At 44.9% G+C, this 19141-nt stretch overlaps 1 pseudogene; it reads left to right on the plus strand.

The window, feature by feature from the left end:
• The first annotated feature begins 465 nt into the window (after positions 1–465).
• On the plus strand, positions 466–9086 carry LOC112229092 (annotated as a pseudogene).
• Positions 9087–19141: the final 10055 nt, after the last annotated feature.

Consider the following 19141-nt stretch of genomic DNA (forward strand, 5'->3'; position numbering starts at 1 on the left):
TAACTCAATTAACTCGGGCCCCCGCTTATATAGCCAATTTATCGTTACTCATTGTGTATTCATTCCTTGTGTTATTATTTTTAAATTATTTATATATATATTTTCCTCTGCATTGTTGGGAAGGGCCTGTAAGTAAGCATTTCACTATTGGTCTACACCTGTTGTTTACAAAGTATGTGACAAATAACATTTAATTTGATGTACAGTAATGCCGTGGAAGGCTTGCTTACACCAGTCCAGTCATGTCATAATATATTATGTGCTAGCCATAAGACTAAGAAGAGTACGTATTTACATTGCTTGAACATTACTCTTCTTAGTCCTATGGCTAATGATATACATTTTGAGAGTATTCGAACAGGGTATTGCCTTTGTAATTGTCTCCTCTATCCCTAACTCCATGCAAATGGCCATTTGTCTCTCCTGATCTATATTGATGCTTCCTTGACCCAGAATAAATTACATATGGATGGTCAGATATGGTTTTTGACACGCTCACTACAGTTGTCCTCCTTTTAGGCTTACAAGCTGCGAGTGACCCACCTGTACCCGCTCAAGCAGCACAGCATTTTGGTCTCGGTTGGGCAGGACGTGCAAGGAGTTAACCCCCTTGTAAGAACATTTGTAGGATGTATTTAATACAGACTATCAAAAATAGAGTGTGTTAGTTTTCTTGGTTATTTGTGAACTGTTATTAAAACCTAGCTGTTTCCCAGGCGAAGGTATGGAATCTGGACAAGCGAGACAGCAGGAATCCTCTGTGTACCAGAATATTCCCAGCTATTCCTGGGAACAAGCCACCAGAGGTGTCCTGCCTCACTGTACACGAGAACCTCAACTTTATGGCCATTGGTAAGCGGCATTTCTGCGCTACCTGGGGCGGCAGGGTAGCCTAGTGGTTAGAGCATTGGACTAGTAACCGGAAGGTTAGCTCGGAACCCCCGAGGTGACAAGGTACAAATCTGTCGTTCTGCCCCTGAACAGGCAGTTAACCCACTGTTCCTAGGCCGTCATTGAAAATAAGAATTTGTTCTTAACTGACTTGCCTGGTAAAATAAAAAACGTTGGCTATAGTTTGGGTTTGACATTTGTTTTTGCTCCCTGTCATAAATCTATAATCCCCATGTCCTTGCAGGCTTCACAGATGGCAATATGGTGTTAACAAAGGGTGACATCACTCGGGACAGCCACAGTAAAACCCTGCCACTGCATGAGGGCACCTGTGTCACGGGATTCTTCTCTTGAAGGAAAGGTGGACCAAAACGCGGCGTGGTTTGTGTTCATCTTGATATTTAATTAAAGAAAGTACTGAACACTGAATACAAAAAACAAAAAACAAATAACGACCGTGAAGCTAAATGAGAACTGTGATGACATAAGCAATCAACATAGACAATCACCCACAAACAAACAGTGCAACCCAGGCTACCTAAGTATGATTCTCAATCAGAGACAACTAATGTCACCTGCCTCTGATTGAGAACCATACTAGGCCGAAACATACAAATCCCCAAATCATAGAAAAACAAACATAGACTGCCCACCCAACTCACTCCCTGACCATACTAAATAAATACAAAACAAAGGAAATAAAGGTCAGAACGTGACAACCTGTTCAATCACAGGCCTCGCTTTCCATCAGCAGGGCAAGGTCACTCACCTATTTGTTGACACTCTGGAAAAAGTCCATGTAAGTAATTAGTCTTCCAATGCCACTCTAAGTGAAGTCCTTACAATCGCTTTTGAGATCAATTTCAATTCAGGATATTAATGTAAATTACAATAAAGGTGCCACATATTTTTAGTCATGATTTGAATTGATAGATTGGAAATGGCATTGACCCCAAGCCTGCCACAATACTACTATTCCCTTGGAGCATACGCACTAACTTACTTCTGTTTCATTTGGTGTTGTCTTCCCCCCATGACTCGTGCTACACTTTGACGGTGAAAGAGTACCCTAAACTGGAGCTGTACACTCACGGTTGTGCGCTGCATTGCTCCGCGCTCACAGACCCCTACCAGGACTCCCAGTTCATCGTCGCGGGGGACGAGTGTGTGTACCTTTACCAGCCCGACGAACGGGGTTCCTGTTTCGCATTCGATGGGCACAAGCTGTTGGCCTACTGGCACCGGGGATATCTCCTGCTGCTCATCATGAACACCAAGTCTCCCAACAAGTAAGAACAACTCCCTCAGATGCTGGCACAGCAACCATTTCTATTGAGTGGGTCCCCTAAGGTTCAAATCAAATCAAATGTATTTATATAGCCCTTCGTACATCAGCTGATATCTCAAAGTGCTGTACAGAAACCCAGCCTAAAACCCCAAACAGCAAGAAATGCAGGTGTAGAAGCACGGTGGCTAGGAAAAAGACGGTGGCCAAAACCTAGGAAGAAACCTAGAGAGGAACCAGGCTATGTGGGGTGGCCAGTCCTCTTCTGGCTGTGCCGGGTGGAGATTATAACAGAACATGGCCAAGATGTTCAAATGTTCATAAATGACCAGCATGGTCAAATAATAATAATCACAGGCAGAACAGTTGAAACTGGAGCAGCAGCACGGCCAGGTGGACTGGGGACAGCAAGGAGTCATTATGTCAGGTAGTCCTGAGGCATGGTCCTAGGGCTCAGGTCCTCCGAGAGAGAGAAAGAAAGAGAGAAAGAGAGAATTAGAGAGAGCATACTTAAATTCACACAGGACACCAAATAGGACAGGAGAAGTACTCCAGATATTATACACTGACCCTAGCCCCCCGACACATAAACTACTGCAGCATAAATAGTGGAGGCTGAGACAGGAGGGGTCAGGAGACACTGTGGCCCCATCCGATAACACCCCCGGACAGGGCCAAACAGGAAGGATATAACCCCACCCACTTTGCCAAAGCACAGCCCCCACACCACTAGAGGGATATCTTCAACCACCAACTTACCAAGGCCGAGTATAGCCCACAAAGATCTCCGCCACGGCACAACCCAAGGGGGGGTGCCAACCCAGACAGGAAGATCACATCAGTGACTCAACCCACTCAGCGACGCACCCCTCCTAGGGACGGTATGAAAGAGCCCTAGTAAGCCAGTGACTCAGTTCAAGGCCAGGGTCAGTCTTTATTTATTGCAACAATGAAACACAATAATTCATTTTATTCTAAATCAATTTATATGGATGTGGACAAACGCAGAAGGTTGTATTTTCAACCAAACCATATATGCATATTTGCAGGTGATATAACTATATTAACTCCTATGACAATGCATTGAATGTAACTTCTGTACTCAGGTCTGAATTTGGGAGCAGAGATATGTCTCCGTCAGAGAAGCAAACCTTGACTATCTACGACCTGAACAACAAGTTCATCGCCTACAGCGCTTCCTTTGACGACATCATCGAAGTTCTGGCCAAATGGGGCTCCTTCTACATCCTGACTCGGGACAGAAAGATGTTTGTGATGCAGGAGAAAGACACTCAGACCAAGCTAGAGGTGAGGCCAAAGTGCACTGACTGACGTCATGCCTTCTTTTCGCCTCAAACGTATTATGTTAAACTCTGTATCGGATTGAACTGGAAACTGGAGGGCAACAGGTTTTAGATCCCAGGTATCGTTTACTACCGTTGTGCCATTGAGTAAGGCACTTAACTCTTCAATCTGTCTTTAGATGCTATTCAAGAAGAATCTGTTTGTGATGTCCATAAACTTAGCTAATAGTCAGCACTTAGACAGGGACGGGCTGTGTGAGATCTTCAGGTAGTACGGTGACCACCTCTACGTAAAGGGGGACCTTGATGGCACCATCCAACAGTACATCCGGTAATGCTCACCCAGGGGTCGATGTATCTAACTTCAACTTCATAATACATAGTTAATAATGATAAATAAGATTTATATGCAGGATTTAAGTCGCTTCAAGCTCATGTCATATATAGTTAATATAGTTGATATTAAACCTGGGATTTTACAGAAAAGTAATCCCATAGAGTTGGGATTGTATAACATCAATAAGGAAATGTATATTGTACAGATAATTACTAAAAATCCAAATAATTTCACAGATCTTCATTGTAAAGGGTTTAAACACTGTGTGTGAAGGTTTACTTTCCGGGCCTTCAGATAATCATGGTCCAGACTAAAGTCTGGGATTAGTTGAGTAGTTGAAGCAGGTGTGTTAGGGATTGCTTGGAACAAAAGCATACACACCCAGTTGCTTTTAAGGACTAGAATCATTGCCCATAGAAGGATTTTGGGTTAGAAACTGATGATAGTAATAATAATATATGCCATGTACGACATTATGCATGTATGGTCTCCTAGCGCTCGGACATAATTTAATTTCCCCTTCGACCCCCTTCAGAGCAGCGAGAGCGAGGTCCAGTTCGACGTAGAAATTGCCATCAAGGTGCTGCGCCAGGCAGGCTACCACAGTCACGCAGTCTTCCTGGCCGAGAGGCACCAGGACCACGAGTGGTACCTGAAGATCCAGCTGGAGGACCTGAAGGTAATAGAGATTAGAAAATAGTAGAGGATGTAGTACTGTTAAGATCACCCTTCTGGGTTAGATATATAGACATCAGGTCCCCCCTAGCTCACATGGCCTATCTGACAGATCTCTTAAGCTTGTCCCTGATAAAATATGCTAGGTGAGCTTTCAGACCGTTTTGAGACCGTCTCAGGCTGTTGGACAATGTTGAAATGAGCAGCAAAGGGGGCGGCAGGTAGCCTAGTGGTTAGAGCATTGGACTATTAACCGAAAGGTTGTAAGATCGAATCCCCGAGCGGACAAGGTAAACATCTGTCATTCTGTCCCTGAACAAGGCAGTTAACCCACTGTTCCTAGGCCATCATTGAAATAATCATTTGTTCTTAAAACTGACTTGCCTAGTTAAATTAAGGTAATTTGATGGTATATAGATAGGAATAAACAATAAATTATGTTGCAATGAATGAAGGCTTCCCCAGGATGTTGCATTATTGAAATTCAGAGTCAAAATCTACATTAAGCATAGTTTTAACATCCTTGAGCAGCAGGGTGTTGTGGTAGGCGTTGGCCAGAGACTTCCGGTGCAGAGCCTACAGGCTTTAGACACGCTGAGCATCCAGAAAGGGACGTATCTCGTAAGAGGGCTCGAGCTTCCCGATCGTGCTGAGGGAGAGAGGGCAGAGAAGTTGCGTTTTCAATGGACATATGATGGAAGACAACGGCACAGGCTTTTGGTGCTGCCTTTTGTCCACATTCAGTACATATTTTAGGCAGCTCCTCTACTTCCATTGTTGGATCACAAAACCCATTTTCAAATGACAATTTCTGATTATAATTGGACAAAGAGCCTCTTCCCCTACTCTTGGGTAAAGTCAATCCGATTTGAACAACCCTTTACCGAAATTCAAACCCCTTTGTCTTCCTCCTCTATGTTCCATACAGAACTACGAGGAGGCCTTGTGCTACATTGGGAGACTTCCCTTCGAGCAGTCAGAGAGCAACATGAAGCGCTACGGCAAGACCCTGATCCACCACGTCCCCGACGGCACCACGCTGCACCTCAAGGGCCTGTGTACCGACTACCAGCCCAGCTGGGACACCACGGACAGAGACAGCCTGGACAGAGGCTCGGTGGCAGCCAACAAGGTCAGCTGGTTAGCCGTTAGCTGTTAACAGCACTTTGGATTTGAGATCCTTTCCCTAATTAAAATGGCTTTACCAATTTAGTCTAAGACCAGTAATACAGCTTATATTGATAAGGATGGTACTATTTATAATGGTTATAATGATCAAGTTATGGTAAAATGCATATTTCATGGTAATAGTAATAACACTACTCATTGTAGTGGTCAGAACCTGGTGATACCAGGATGCAGGATGGGACATAAACCTAACAATTTCAATGATTAATTTCTCTGAACAGGGGAAATCATCACCAAATTCACTGAGAATACATTACAGAGGATGAAGACACAATACTCCGAGCCGCAGCTCTATACTGCGTGTCTGACACAAAGAACTGATATTGCATACTCGTTGCTGGTGTGAGGGGGTCCGTGGGTGGCTTATGACAATTTATTTAGATTCCTTACTCTTTGTTAGGAAAACGTTTGGTCCAAATCGGATGTTAGATACTATATTTATTGAATATGATATGAACCACACGCATTTCGTTACACTCACAATAACATCTGCTAACCATGTGTATGTGACCAATAAAATTGGATTTGAATCCTTTAAATTAAAATGGCCAATTTGGGTGCAATCAATTAGCTGAATTCTTTTGATCTAATTATATTTCAACAAAATAATGTTGCAGAAATGCTAATCTGATCAATTTCTAACTACAGAAATTATTTCAATCTGAGATGGTGGGTGTCATGGCTTGCTGAAATTACATGGAACTTGTACCTTTATCTCCCAGGCCAATTCAGAGGAGTTCATCCCTGTGTTTGCTAATAACCCGCAGGAGCTAAGGGCCTTCCTGGAGCACATCATCAAGGTGGAGCCCTTCTTCTCTCAGGGGGTGTACGACACGCTGCTAGTGCTACGGCTGCAGGACTGGGCACATGAACAAGACCCTGAGGTGATGGAAACACACACACACGTGTACTGTAAACCGCCATGTGTTCACGCAAACAACCTAAACTTGTATAGATATACAAAATGTGCAAATGTTACAAATGAAATATTAGATGATGTATCTGCAGCCTAAATTACTTTGAATTAAGATTTCAGGATAAACACATTTCCTCAACTTGTAGTGTCACCAGTTCATGTTAAACTATTTATGTGTTTTGTCTTGAGTATCAAACGTTTTATTTTTGTCCAGTCTGTCTGACTGTCTTTCTATTTTCGCTGGCAGAGGAAGAAGGTCCTGCAGGGGGCAGCACTGTCCTTGCTGAGGAGCGACAACACCGTATTTGACAAGGCCCTCGTCCTGTGCCAGATGCACAACTTCAAAGAAGGGGTACTGTACCTCTATGAGAAGGGCAAGCTGTGAGTCTTCCTGTCTCTAAACCTTTGCAGTCAGAAACACTTCAAATTCCAATATTTCTGCTTCTCTCTGAAGTGTGCATGCGTTGACTCCACCTCGTGGATTTAAAACCATGGGATTGGTGTAGCCGGATTGTCTACCATTTAACACCCAGATCCAATGCTTTAAAATCTGTGATGGAGAGTGAACAAGTGCAGACTATGGGGACTTCATTGGTATGTACTGATATAATTATCAATGATGTCATTTGAATGATGTCATTCTCTCTCTAGGTACCAGCAGATCATGCACTACCACATGCAGAATGAGGAGTACGGCAAAGTGGTGGAGGCCTGCTCCCAGCGCTACGGTGACCAGGAAGTGTGCCTGTGGGAGCAGACGCTGGGCTACTTTGCCCGCAAAGAGGAGAACTGCAAGGCCTACATCAGCCAAGTCCTGCAGCACATCGACCAGAACAATCTGCTGCCTCCCTTATTGGGTAAGCTGGTGGCCATTTTTCTCAGTTTTTCTCCTTCTCTGTAGATGATGACTCTGGGGCTTTCTGAAGGGATTTCCCTAGTAGTCACTGTCTGAATTCTTTCAGACCTCACCAACTTAAAAGAAACTCAAATGTTCTTTGCAGTTTTCTGCCCCCACTTCCTTCCTGTTATTGAATGTCTCACTAGCTAGAGTGTTTCTGTTCTGTTTGACTGCGTGGCTAACCTCAAATCAATATATGAAAAACGAGTGCAGATTTATTTCTGTCATATGCGTACATTCATGATAAACGTGCCAGTTGCTGGGTTAAGTAATGTATAGGGCTTTATAAGTTAATAGGAAAAGTAATCGGAGCATTATAACAGAGTTTGAGAATTTTATTGGGCACTGTTGCTAAGTTTTGTGTGTATGTATGTGCTTGTGTGCTTGTCTATGCGCGTGTTGGTCCACAGTGGTGCAGACGCTGGCACACAACTCCACGGCTACGCTGTCCTCATCAACAAGCTGCAGAGGGAGACACAGCAGATCGAGGATGACGAGCGCAAGATCCGCCAGTACCGTGAGGAGACGGCCCACCTCCGCACCGAGATCCAGGAACTCAGAAGCAGGTGAGGGAGTGGAAAATCATAGTCAAAGTCCAGTCCAAAAACAAACCCTATCCCCTAGAGCTGGGTCATGTTCACAACTGGAGTTTCCTCCATAGTCCATCCATCCAGTTCTTTGACATCTATGTGGAGTGAAGGCTAAGGGCAGTTTTAGTCCTCCGCACTAAGATACACAAGCACATTCTAAATTTGTTTGATGGCTGAACTTCAAAGCAAATTTAACTACATTCTGAATGTGTTTTTAGTATTGTATTTTTAAAGCTTGAATTAACCTCCCAAAGACCATTCATTGAAACTATACTGATTTCAAAGTATTTTTTTTGTTTCTCTCACCACCTCTTTTCTCACAAGTGCAAAGATTTTCCAGAAGCCCAAATGCAGCATGTGTAACAGCCCCCTCGAGCTGCCCTCTGTTCACTTCCTGTGCAGTCATTCTTTCAGTCATTCTTTCCACCACTGCTTTGAAAGCTATGCAGAGAGCAGGTAGAGTGTTCTACTTGCACACCGGAAAACCGCAAGGTCATGGAAATGCTGCATGCCCAGGACCAAAAGCGAGACCTACATGACCACTTCACCAGACAGGTGGAACACACACACATTTAAATACTTAAATGTTTAACTATTTAAATCACCAATCAAATTTACATTAAAAAAGATCCAAACATTTCAAAGGTCTCTGTATGCAGGGCACTCAAGGGTACAGAAAGCACCTCCTTCTCCAAACAGCTAGGCTGTCCACGACAGCTGAAACAGTACAGTACCTAGCCAACTGCTTTGCCGTAATCTGGAGGCCACGCACTGCAAGCCTGTGTACGTGGCCGAGACTGTCAAATATCAGCGGCACCAGCTTGCACCTACACCTGAGGTTGTCCAAGCAAGCCATGAGGGGCTGGTATTTAAGAAGCTTGTCGGCAAACGCCTGCTCCATGTTTTTGTATTTGGCACATAGGAAAAAACTTCATCAACAAAATCTAACCAGCGTCCTCTTACACAGGAATGTTTATGGATTTGTGCTGTTGGTGAGACTACCTGTCTCACCTCGCTGGCTATTAGGTTGACAAGGCGGTCATGTCTATCAATGTATGGACAGCAATCATTCACAACATGGGCAGTGGACTCCATTACATTTGACTTCTGTAGAAAACATGGTTTGCAGGGTCCCAGAGTGCTAGATTATACACTATGGTGGAAAATTGCAAGGTGATGTCATAATACCTTTATTGCATCAAATGGTTGTTTTTATGCAACAGATAGAGTATTCTTATAACTATTGTGTGTGTGTTCTACTGAGGATGGGCCTCTGGGAGATAACACTGACAGGAGATTTACGATGTCTTTTGGGTGATAAAACCTAGAGACCACATTCCAGAGTATGAGTTAATGTTTCTGTTCTATATGGTACCAGGGAGAGATGGCCCCAGGGCCAGACCCTGGTCTGTACACAAAGATGACTGTTTTTACAGCAGATACTGTCTGCTGTGAATTATATCAAATCAAAATGTATTTGTCACATGCGCTGAATACAACAGGTGTAGACATTACAGTGAAATGCTTACTTACAGGCTCCAACCAATGGTGCGGGGAAGAAAGGTATATGTGTGTGTGTGTGTGTGTGTGTAGGTAAGTAGGCCAAGGCTGCTGTGGAACGGGTAAGTGGTGTAGCTTCCCTCTGGGCAGGTGCCTATAGAGCGCACACCGAGCAGGAGGAAACAGGAGGAAACAAACACCCTCACGTCCTTGGCCAAGGTAGGCCACCAGTACTTCCCAACCAAACAGCGCACCTCCGGCCCCCCTTCAGCAGTGAGGTAATGGGAGCTGCTACCTGACCAAAACCCCAGATAAACCTCCGGTAGTAATTAACAAACCCTAGGAACCGCTGCACTTCCTTTACCGTGGTGGGAGTCGGCCAATTACGCATGGCTGAAATGCAGTCCCTCTCCATTTCCACCCCTGAAGTGGAAATGCGACACCCTAGGAAGGAGACGGACAGTTGGAAGAATAGGCATTTCTCAGCCTTGACGTACAGGTCATGCTCCAACAGGCGACCAAGCACTCTGCGCACCAGGGACACAAGCTCAGCGCGTGTAGCGGAGTATATCAAGATGTCATCAATATACACCACTACACCCTGCCCGTGCAGGTCCCTGAAAATCTTGTCTACAAAGGCTTGGAAGACAGATGGCGCATTCATCAACCTGTACGGCACGACGAGGTACTCATAATGCCCTGAGGTCGTACTGAACACCATCTTTCACTCGTCTCCCTCCCGGACACGCACCAGGTTGTAAGCACTCCTGAGATCTAGTTTGGTGAAGAAGCGCGCCCCGTGCATTGACTCAATCCCCGTGGCGATAAGAGGCAGCGGGTAACTACCTCACCGTGATCTGTTTTAGACCTTGGTAGTCAATACATGGGCACAGACCTCCCTCCTCCTTCTTCACAAAAAATAAACTTGATGAGGCGGGTGAAGTGGAGGACTGAATGTACCCCTGACGCAGGGATTCGGAGACATATGTTTCCATAGCCGCCATCTCCGCCTGTGAGAGGGGATACACGTGACTCCTGGGAAGTGCAGCGTCTACCAGGAGATTTATCGCACAATCGCCCCGTCGATGGGGTGGTAATTGAGTCTCCTTCTTTTTGGAAAAGGCGAGAGCCAAATTGGCATATTCAGCCCACGGTGGAGACCTGGTCTGGACTTTCCACCGTAGTAGCACTAACAGAAACCCCTAAACACCTCCCCGAGCACTCTCGTGACCACCCCGTGAGAGCCCTCCGTTGCCAAGAAACAATGGGGTCATGACAAGCTAACCAGGGTAGGCCTAGCACCACGGGAAACACAGGAGAGTCAATGGGGAAGAGACTGATTCTCTCCTTGTGACCCCCCTGATTTGGCCATACCCAGAGGAGTGGTGGCCTCCCTAATCATCCCTGACCCTAATGGTTGACTGTCTAAGGCGTGAATGGGGAAGGGCACAGCCACGGTAACAATGGGGATCCCTAAACTAAGGGCGAACGATCTGTCTATAAAATTCCCAGCCGTGCCTGAAACGACGAGCGCCTTATGCTGGGAATGCGGGGGAAACTCAGGAAATGTAACATACAAAAACATGTGTGCAACAGAGGGCTCTGGGTGAGAATGGTGCCGGCTCACCTGGGATGACGCCAGAGTGCGTCTGACTGCTGCCTCGATCCCCAGAGGAACCAACCCGGCACCGACCGGCAGTGTGACCTCTGCAGCCACAGATGGTGCACGAGCCGGAACCTCCTCCAGTCTCAATCCAGCCGAATTGACAGGACCACCAGCTGGTCGAATGTGAGGGTGTTGTCCCTGCAGGCCAACTCCCGACGGACGTCCTTGCGCAAACTGCAGCGATAGTGGTCGATCAGGGCCCTATCGTTTCATCCCGCGCCGGCGGCCAGGGTCCGAAAATCCATGGCGAACTCCTGGGCGCTCCTCTGCCCTGCCTCAGTTGGAAGAGATGTTCAAATCCTCGAAATGGTCCAGCGCTGCATCTCCTCCCCACACGGCTTTGGCCCACTCCACGGCTTTCCCAGAGAGGCACGATACGAGGGCGGAAACCTTCTCACGACCTGAAGGAGCAGGGTGGACGGTTGCCAGGTAGAGGTCGAGCTGCAACAGGAAACCCTGGTTAAAGAAGGAATTGAGACATGGATTGTGTGTGCCAGAGGGTGAATGGGATTTAAGTGCCTTTGAATGGGGTATGGTAGTAGGAAGTACCAAGCGCACCAGTTTGAGTGTGCCAAGAACTGCAACGCTGCTGGGTTTTTCACGCTCATCAGTTTCCCATGTGTATCAAGAATGGTCCACAAAGGACATCCAGCCAACAGCAGGCCAGTGGTCAAAACGGGTCATTGATGAAAGAGGACAAAGGAGGCTGACACACATTGTGCAGAGCAACAGACGGGCTACAGTTAATCAATTGACAGTCCAGTACAGCATTGGTGCCCAAAGACCTATAAAAGAATGCAGAACTCGTCATACCTTAACACAAATGGGGTTGCAGTGGACTATGGAACAAAAACACTGGACACTTGAGAATTGGAAAAACATTGCCTGGTCTGATGGTTCCTGCTATTTAACGCTGATGGGAGGACTAGGGTATGGAGAAAACCACATGAGTACATGTATCCATCAAGCCACATGTCAACATTGCAGGCTGGTGGTGTGGGTTGTGTTTTCATGGCACACATTGGGCCCAATTCTCCATCTAAGCTGCTCGCGTGCGCAGCTGCGCAGAAGAAATGACACGCTGCGCAGAGACGCAATAGATTGAATTGGTCACATACCCATGGTAAGCAGATGTTAATGTGAATGTAGTGAAATGCTTGTGCTTCTAGTTCTGACAGTGCCGTAATATCTAACAAGTAATCTAACAATTCCCCAACAACTACCTAATACACTCACATCTAAAGGGGTGAATATATAAGAATAAGTATATATACATATAAATATATGGATGAGCGATGGCCGAGCGTCATAGGCAAGGTGCAATAGATGGTATAAGGTACAGTATATACATATGAGATGGGTAGTGTAAGATATGTTAACATTATTAAAGTGGCATTGTTTAAAGTGACTAGTTATCCATTTATTAAAGTGGCCAGTGATTTGGGTCTCTATGTAGGCAGCAGCCTCTGAGTTGGTGATTGCTGTTTAGCAGTCTGATGGCCTTGAGATAGAAGCTGTTTTTCAGTCCCAGCTTTGCACCTTGTTGGGTTTGGCATTTTGAACATTGAGATATTAAATAAATGATAGAGAAGAAGCACAGAATCAAAGGATAAAGTTAAGGGTTCTCTGTAGAAAGCCAGAAGGCTTTGGAATATGTTTGATGGAGGAGAGGAGAGTGACATATTGATACAGGAAAGACAGATGGACATCTGTGTATTAGATGAAAGAGGGGTTGAGGTCAGGAGGTGAAACAGATTCTCTTAAAAGAGGAATAAATGTTTGGTATCCTGTTACCCTCTTTATTAGCCTCCTGTAAGAGCCATAAAATGTAGGATTGGAGAGAAGGATGAGTGTCTTAAGTGGGATATAAATATCTGGATGGGACAAATGTTGTGTTGTCTGAATACAGCTGTACAGAACCTTTGGGCAGAATTAAACTTGGTTAAAGCTTCTCTAGTGTCCGTGGGTTATTTAATCTGAAAAATAAGAACCTAACAACCTGTACGGACCTCGCCTTCTGGATGGTCACGGGGTGAACAGGCAGTGGCTCTGGTTGTCTTTGATGATCTTTATGGCCTTCCTGTGACATCGGGTGCTGTAGGTGTCATGGAGGGCAGATAGTTTGCAGAACATCTTTTTATAACAGACATACCCCTCCCCATCTTCACAACAACTTAGTCAATATGACTTGACCATGATAACTGACTATCCACTGTTATACCTAGGAGTTTAGCTTTTTCAACTTGTTCAATGGTCACACCCTTTATGCACAACTCCAGTTTAGGTTTAGGTCTTAGAGAATGTTTTGAACCAAATACAATGCTTTTAGTTTGAGATGTAGTTAAGTCCAGTTTATTATTAGTCACCCATTCTGATACTGACAGTAACTCCTTATTTAGAATTTCAGTGAGCTCACTGGCTCTGGGTGCTGACACGTTCAAAGAACAGCACCATAAACATAAACCATAAACAATATAATTATTTGTCCTTGTTTCAGCATTTCAAAGCCTTAGCGGAGGGTCAGAAGTCGGACACTCCGTCAGCGCCTCGCTCCTCCACTGGGGAGCCAGACACACTGGCTTTGACTGAGGACAGACAACTGACGCCTGTAGGGCCCCAAATATCCAAGTGACCTGACATTACCAAGGCTCCTCCATCCATGAAACTGTTAATGTGTGTCCCAAAAGGCACCATATTATAGGGTGCCATTTGGGATGCAGTGGAGCGTGTGTTCTAACAGACAAAGCTACCTGGAGCCTATGCTTACACTTTCCAGTAGTGTTAGATCAATGATAACTACTTTGTGGAAAAGGAGAAGGAAGGATTCATTTAGATGTATGTAAATGTTTGTAAATATTAAGTTATAAACAACTTTATACAACGTGCTTTTCTAAGATACTCTTAAGCTGAAAAAAATTGCATGGTTTCTATTTCAAGTAGTCTTTGGTGTGTTTAGTACTTCCTATTATAAAATGAATAAATATTTGTACATGATAGGATCTGCATGTATTATCTGTATTTATTATATGTGAATAATGTAGCATGTTTATAGTAGTTTTAACTTCAGGACTCCTTACTGGAATGTTTCTGTTTTTAAATGGGATGTAGAGTAGACTAGTGAGTGATACATGTCCATTGGTGAAAAATGTCAAAATAATCCAAGTGTACAGGACTGTTCAAGACTTTAAAATGTAGAGGTAAAGGTCAACTGAAACGTGTGTCCTGATAAACATGACTAAACTCATTTTCCATACTCAGTATCTCATAGGAGTATATTCATATCTCAGTGAGAGATATATAATACACTATATATACAAAAGTATGTGAACACCACTTCACCCGTTGCTGAAAGGTGTATAAAATCGAGCACACAGCCAACATTGGCAATAGAATGGCCTTACTAAGAGCTCAGTGACAATCAACGAGGCACTGTCATAGGATGCCACCTTTCCAACAAGTCAGTTCATCAACTTTCTGCCCTGCTAGAGCTTCCCCGGCCAACTGTAAGTCACATAAGCCCACAGAACGAGACCGCAGAGTGCTGAAAATGCCTCTGGAAGCAACGTCAGTACAATAACTGTTTGTCAGGATCTTCAGGAAATGGGTTTCCATGGCCAAGCAGCTGCACACAAGCCTAAGATCACCATGCACAATGCCAAGCTTCGGCTGGAATGGTGTAAAGCTCACCACCATTGGACTCTGGAGCAATGGAAACGCGTTCTCTGGCGTGCTGAATCACCATCTGGCAGTCTGACAGACACATCTGGGTTTGGCGAATGCCAGGAGGACGCTACCTACCCGAATGCATAGTTCAAACTGTAAAGTTTGGTGGAGGAGGAATAATGGTCTGGGGCTGATTTTCATGGTTCGGGCTAGGCCCCTTAGTTCCAGTGATGGGAAATATTAACGCTACAGCATACAATGACATTCTAGACAATTCTGTGCTTCCAACTTTGTGGCAACAGTTTGGGGAAGGCCCTTTCCTGTTTCAGCATGACAATGCCCCCATGCACAAACTGAGGGCCGTACAGATTTATCGAGATTGGTGTGGAAGAACTTAACTGGTCTGCATAGAGCCCTAACATCAACCCCATCGAAAAACTTTGGGATGAATTGGAACAGCAACTGCGAGCCAGGCCTAATTGCCCAACATCAGTGCCTTACCCCATTAATGCGCTTGTGGCTGAATGGAAGCATTCCCCGCAGCAATGTTCCAACAGCTAGTGGAAAGCCTTCCCAGAAGAGTGGAGGCTGTTTATAGCAGCAAAGGGGGACCAACTTCATATTAATGCCCATAATTTTGGAATTCATTGTAGGTTTTGGCAGAAAAAGTATTTCTGAAACAATGATATTTCTTTCCCAATATTGCAGGGCAAGAAAAAGTAGTCTGCTGCAAACTATTTATGGGTGACCGGGTGTTAAGAGTCATAAAACCGGCCCAACTTCCACCCTCTCCTCTCTTTTTATTTTTTATTTAACATGTATTTAATTAGGCAAGTCAGTTAAGAACAAATTTCTTATTTACAATGACCTACCAAAAGGCCTCCTACAGGATGGGGTATTAAAAATACAAATAAATTAAATAAAAATATTACACAGTACATAACGAGAGACCTAAGACAACAACATAGCATGGCAGCAACACATGACAACACAGCATGGTAGCAACATGACAACAACATAAAGACTCACAGCTGTAATTGATGCCAAATGTGTTTACGATAGTTAACTAATCAAGATATTATAGTGAATTCAGGGGGTAGTCCTGACCAAGACTCAAGTCATATCCAGTGACTGTCAAGTCAACACCTTAACTGTTACACCAAGGGGTCTGAACGACATGACAAGGTCATCAGAAAGAAAAGAGGACCAAGGTACTCTTAATATAATTAATTAAAATGCTTTTATTTGTATGGCATTGTTCAATGGAAACAAAGTGTTAAACTCTGACACGTTTCGGCTGCCTGGCATTCGTCAGGGAGTACAAAGATATGATAACACAATGTCTGCTTGACAAGGTCGCTACATTACCCCCTTACTTCGGGAGAGCGTGTCCCCACGCTTCTCTATACCAAGTCCCTAACGTGTACATGCCACTCCAATGGCCGCCCTTGCTCCATAACACTTCTGACACCAGTGTAACGAAATGGTCTTAACAATGGAACTCTAGTAGGCTCTTTGGTATCACTTGCACTTTTATTTATTTTTTATTTAACTAGGAAAGTCAGTTAATAACAAATTCTTATTTACAGTGATGGCCTACCCGGGCTAAACCCTAACCCGGATGATGCTGGGCCAAATGTGCGCCGCCCTGTGGGACTCCCAATCAAGGCCGTTTGTGATAAAGGCCAGGAATCGAACCAGGGTCTGTAGTGACGCCTCTAGCACTGCGATGCAGTGCCTTATGGTGTCAAAGAGGTTGCCTGATGTTTTACATGCCCGTATTCAATTGTGCCATTTGTTAATTTTTTTGCATGGTTTGTAACGTGTTTTAATACTTATTTTGTACATAATGTTGCTGCTACCATCCCTTATGACCACATTTTTTTTCTGGACATCAGAACTGGGATTACTCACCACGGACTGGAAGAAGCTTTTTCCTTTAACGAGTCGGACGAGAAAGATATACTACTCTCCCGAGAACAGGCCCAGATCCACGTCATTTGCGTGAAGAAAAGACGGAGGAAAAGAGGACGCAGATCAGGCTGCCTTTTAAGAGTCTGTAGGCGAGCGAATAAACTCCTACTGCCATCCGTTCTACTTGCTAACAAGCAATCATTGGAAAATAAAATGGATGACCTATGATTATCCTACCCCACAGGACATTAAGAACTGTAATATCCTATGGTTCACAGAGTCGTGGATGAACGATGACACGGACAATATAGAGCTGGAGGGATTTTCAATGCATCGGCAGAACAGTGAAGCTACACCTGATAAGACGAGGGGTGAGGAGTGTGTGTATTTTTGTCAATAATAGCTGGTGCGCGATGTCTAATATTAAAGAAGTCTTGAGGTATTGCTCGCCTGAGATAGAGTACCTTATGATAAGCTGTAGACCACACTATATAACAAGAGAGTTCTCATCTCTATTATTCGTAGCCATCTATTTACCACCACAGACTGATGCTGGCACTAAGACCGCACTCAACCAACACTAGAAAGGCCGTAAGCAAACAAGAAAATGCTCACCCAGAAACGGGGCCGGAAACCTAGTGGCCGGGGACTTTATTGCAGGCAAACTTAAATCAGTTTTACCACATTTTTACCAGCATGTCACATGTGCAACCAGAGGGGGAAAAACTCTAGACCACCTTTACTCCACACACAGAGATACATACAAAGCTCTCCCCCGCCCTCCATTTGGCAAATCTGACCATCATTCTATTCTCCTGAATCCTGCTTACAAGCAAAAACTAAAGCAGGAAGTACCAGTGACTCGCTCAATACGGAAGTGGTCACATGGCACGGACATTTTCAACCTCTCCCTGACTGAGTCTGTAATACCTACATGTTTCAAGCAGACCACCATAGTCCCTGTGCCCAAGGAAGCGAAGGTAACCTGCCTAAATTATTACTGCCCCGTAGCACTCACGTCGGTAGCCATGAAGTGCTTTCAAAGGCTGGTCTTGGCTCACATCAACAGCATCCTGCTGGATACCCTAGACCCACTCCAATTCGCATACTGCCCCAACAGATCCACAGATGACGCAATCTCAATCGCACTCCACACTGCCCTTTCTCACCTGGACTTAAGGAACACCTATGTGAGAATGCTGTTCATTGACTACAGCTCAGTGTTCAACACCATAGTGCCCACGAAGCTTATCACTAAGCTAAGGACCCTGGGACTAAACACCTCCCTCTGCAACTGGTCCTGGACTTCCTGACGGGCCACCCCCGGGTGGTAAGGGTAGGCAACAACACGTCTACCACGCTGATCCTCAACTCTGGGGCCCCTGAGGGATGTGTACTTAGTCCCCTCCTGTATTCCCTGTTCACCCATGACTGCGTGGCCAAACACGATTCCAACACCATCATTCAGTTTTCTTAACAGTGGTAGGCCTGATCACCGACAACGATGAGACAGCCTTTTGGGAGGAGGTCAGAGAACTGGCAATGTGGTGCCAGGACAATAACCTCTCTCTCAATGACAGCAAAACAAAGGAGTTGATTGCTGACAACAGGAAAAGGCGGGCCGAACAGACCCCCATTAACATCAATGGGGCTGCAGCGAAGCATGTCGAGAGTTTCAAGTTCCTTGGTGTCCACATCACCAACGATCTATCGTGGTCCTAACACACCAAGACCGTTATGAAGAGGGCACGACAAAACCTTTTCCCACTCTGGAGGCTGAAAAGATTTGGCATGGGTCCCTAGATCCTCAGAAATATACACAGCTACACATTCGAGAGCATCCTGACCGGTTGCATCCCTGCCTGGTATGGCAACTGCTCGTCATCTGACCATAAGGCGCTACAGAGGGTAGTGCGTACGACCCAGTACATCACTGGGGACAAGCTTCCTGCAATCCAGGACTTATATGAAGCCCATAAAATTGTCAGACTCCAGTCACCCATGTCCGCACGGCAAGCGATACCGAAGTGCCAAGTCTGAGACCAAAAGGCTCCTTAACAGCTTCTACCCCCAAGCCATAAGACTGCTGAACAATTAATCAAATGGCCACCGGACTATTACATTGACCCCCCCCATTTGTTTTGTACACTGCTGCTATTCACTGTTTATTATCTATGCATAGTCACTTCACCCCTACCTACATGTACCAATTACCTCTAACCTGTATCCCTGCACACTGACTCGGTACTGGTACCCCCATATAGCCTCCTTATTGTTATGTTATTGTGTTACTTCTTAATTCTTTTTTTTACTT

The sequence above is a fragment of the Oncorhynchus tshawytscha genome, linkage group LG30, assembly GCF_018296145.1.
Source record: "Oncorhynchus tshawytscha isolate Ot180627B linkage group LG30, Otsh_v2.0, whole genome shotgun sequence".
Lineage (NCBI taxonomy): Eukaryota > Metazoa > Chordata > Actinopteri > Salmoniformes > Salmonidae > Oncorhynchus > Oncorhynchus tshawytscha.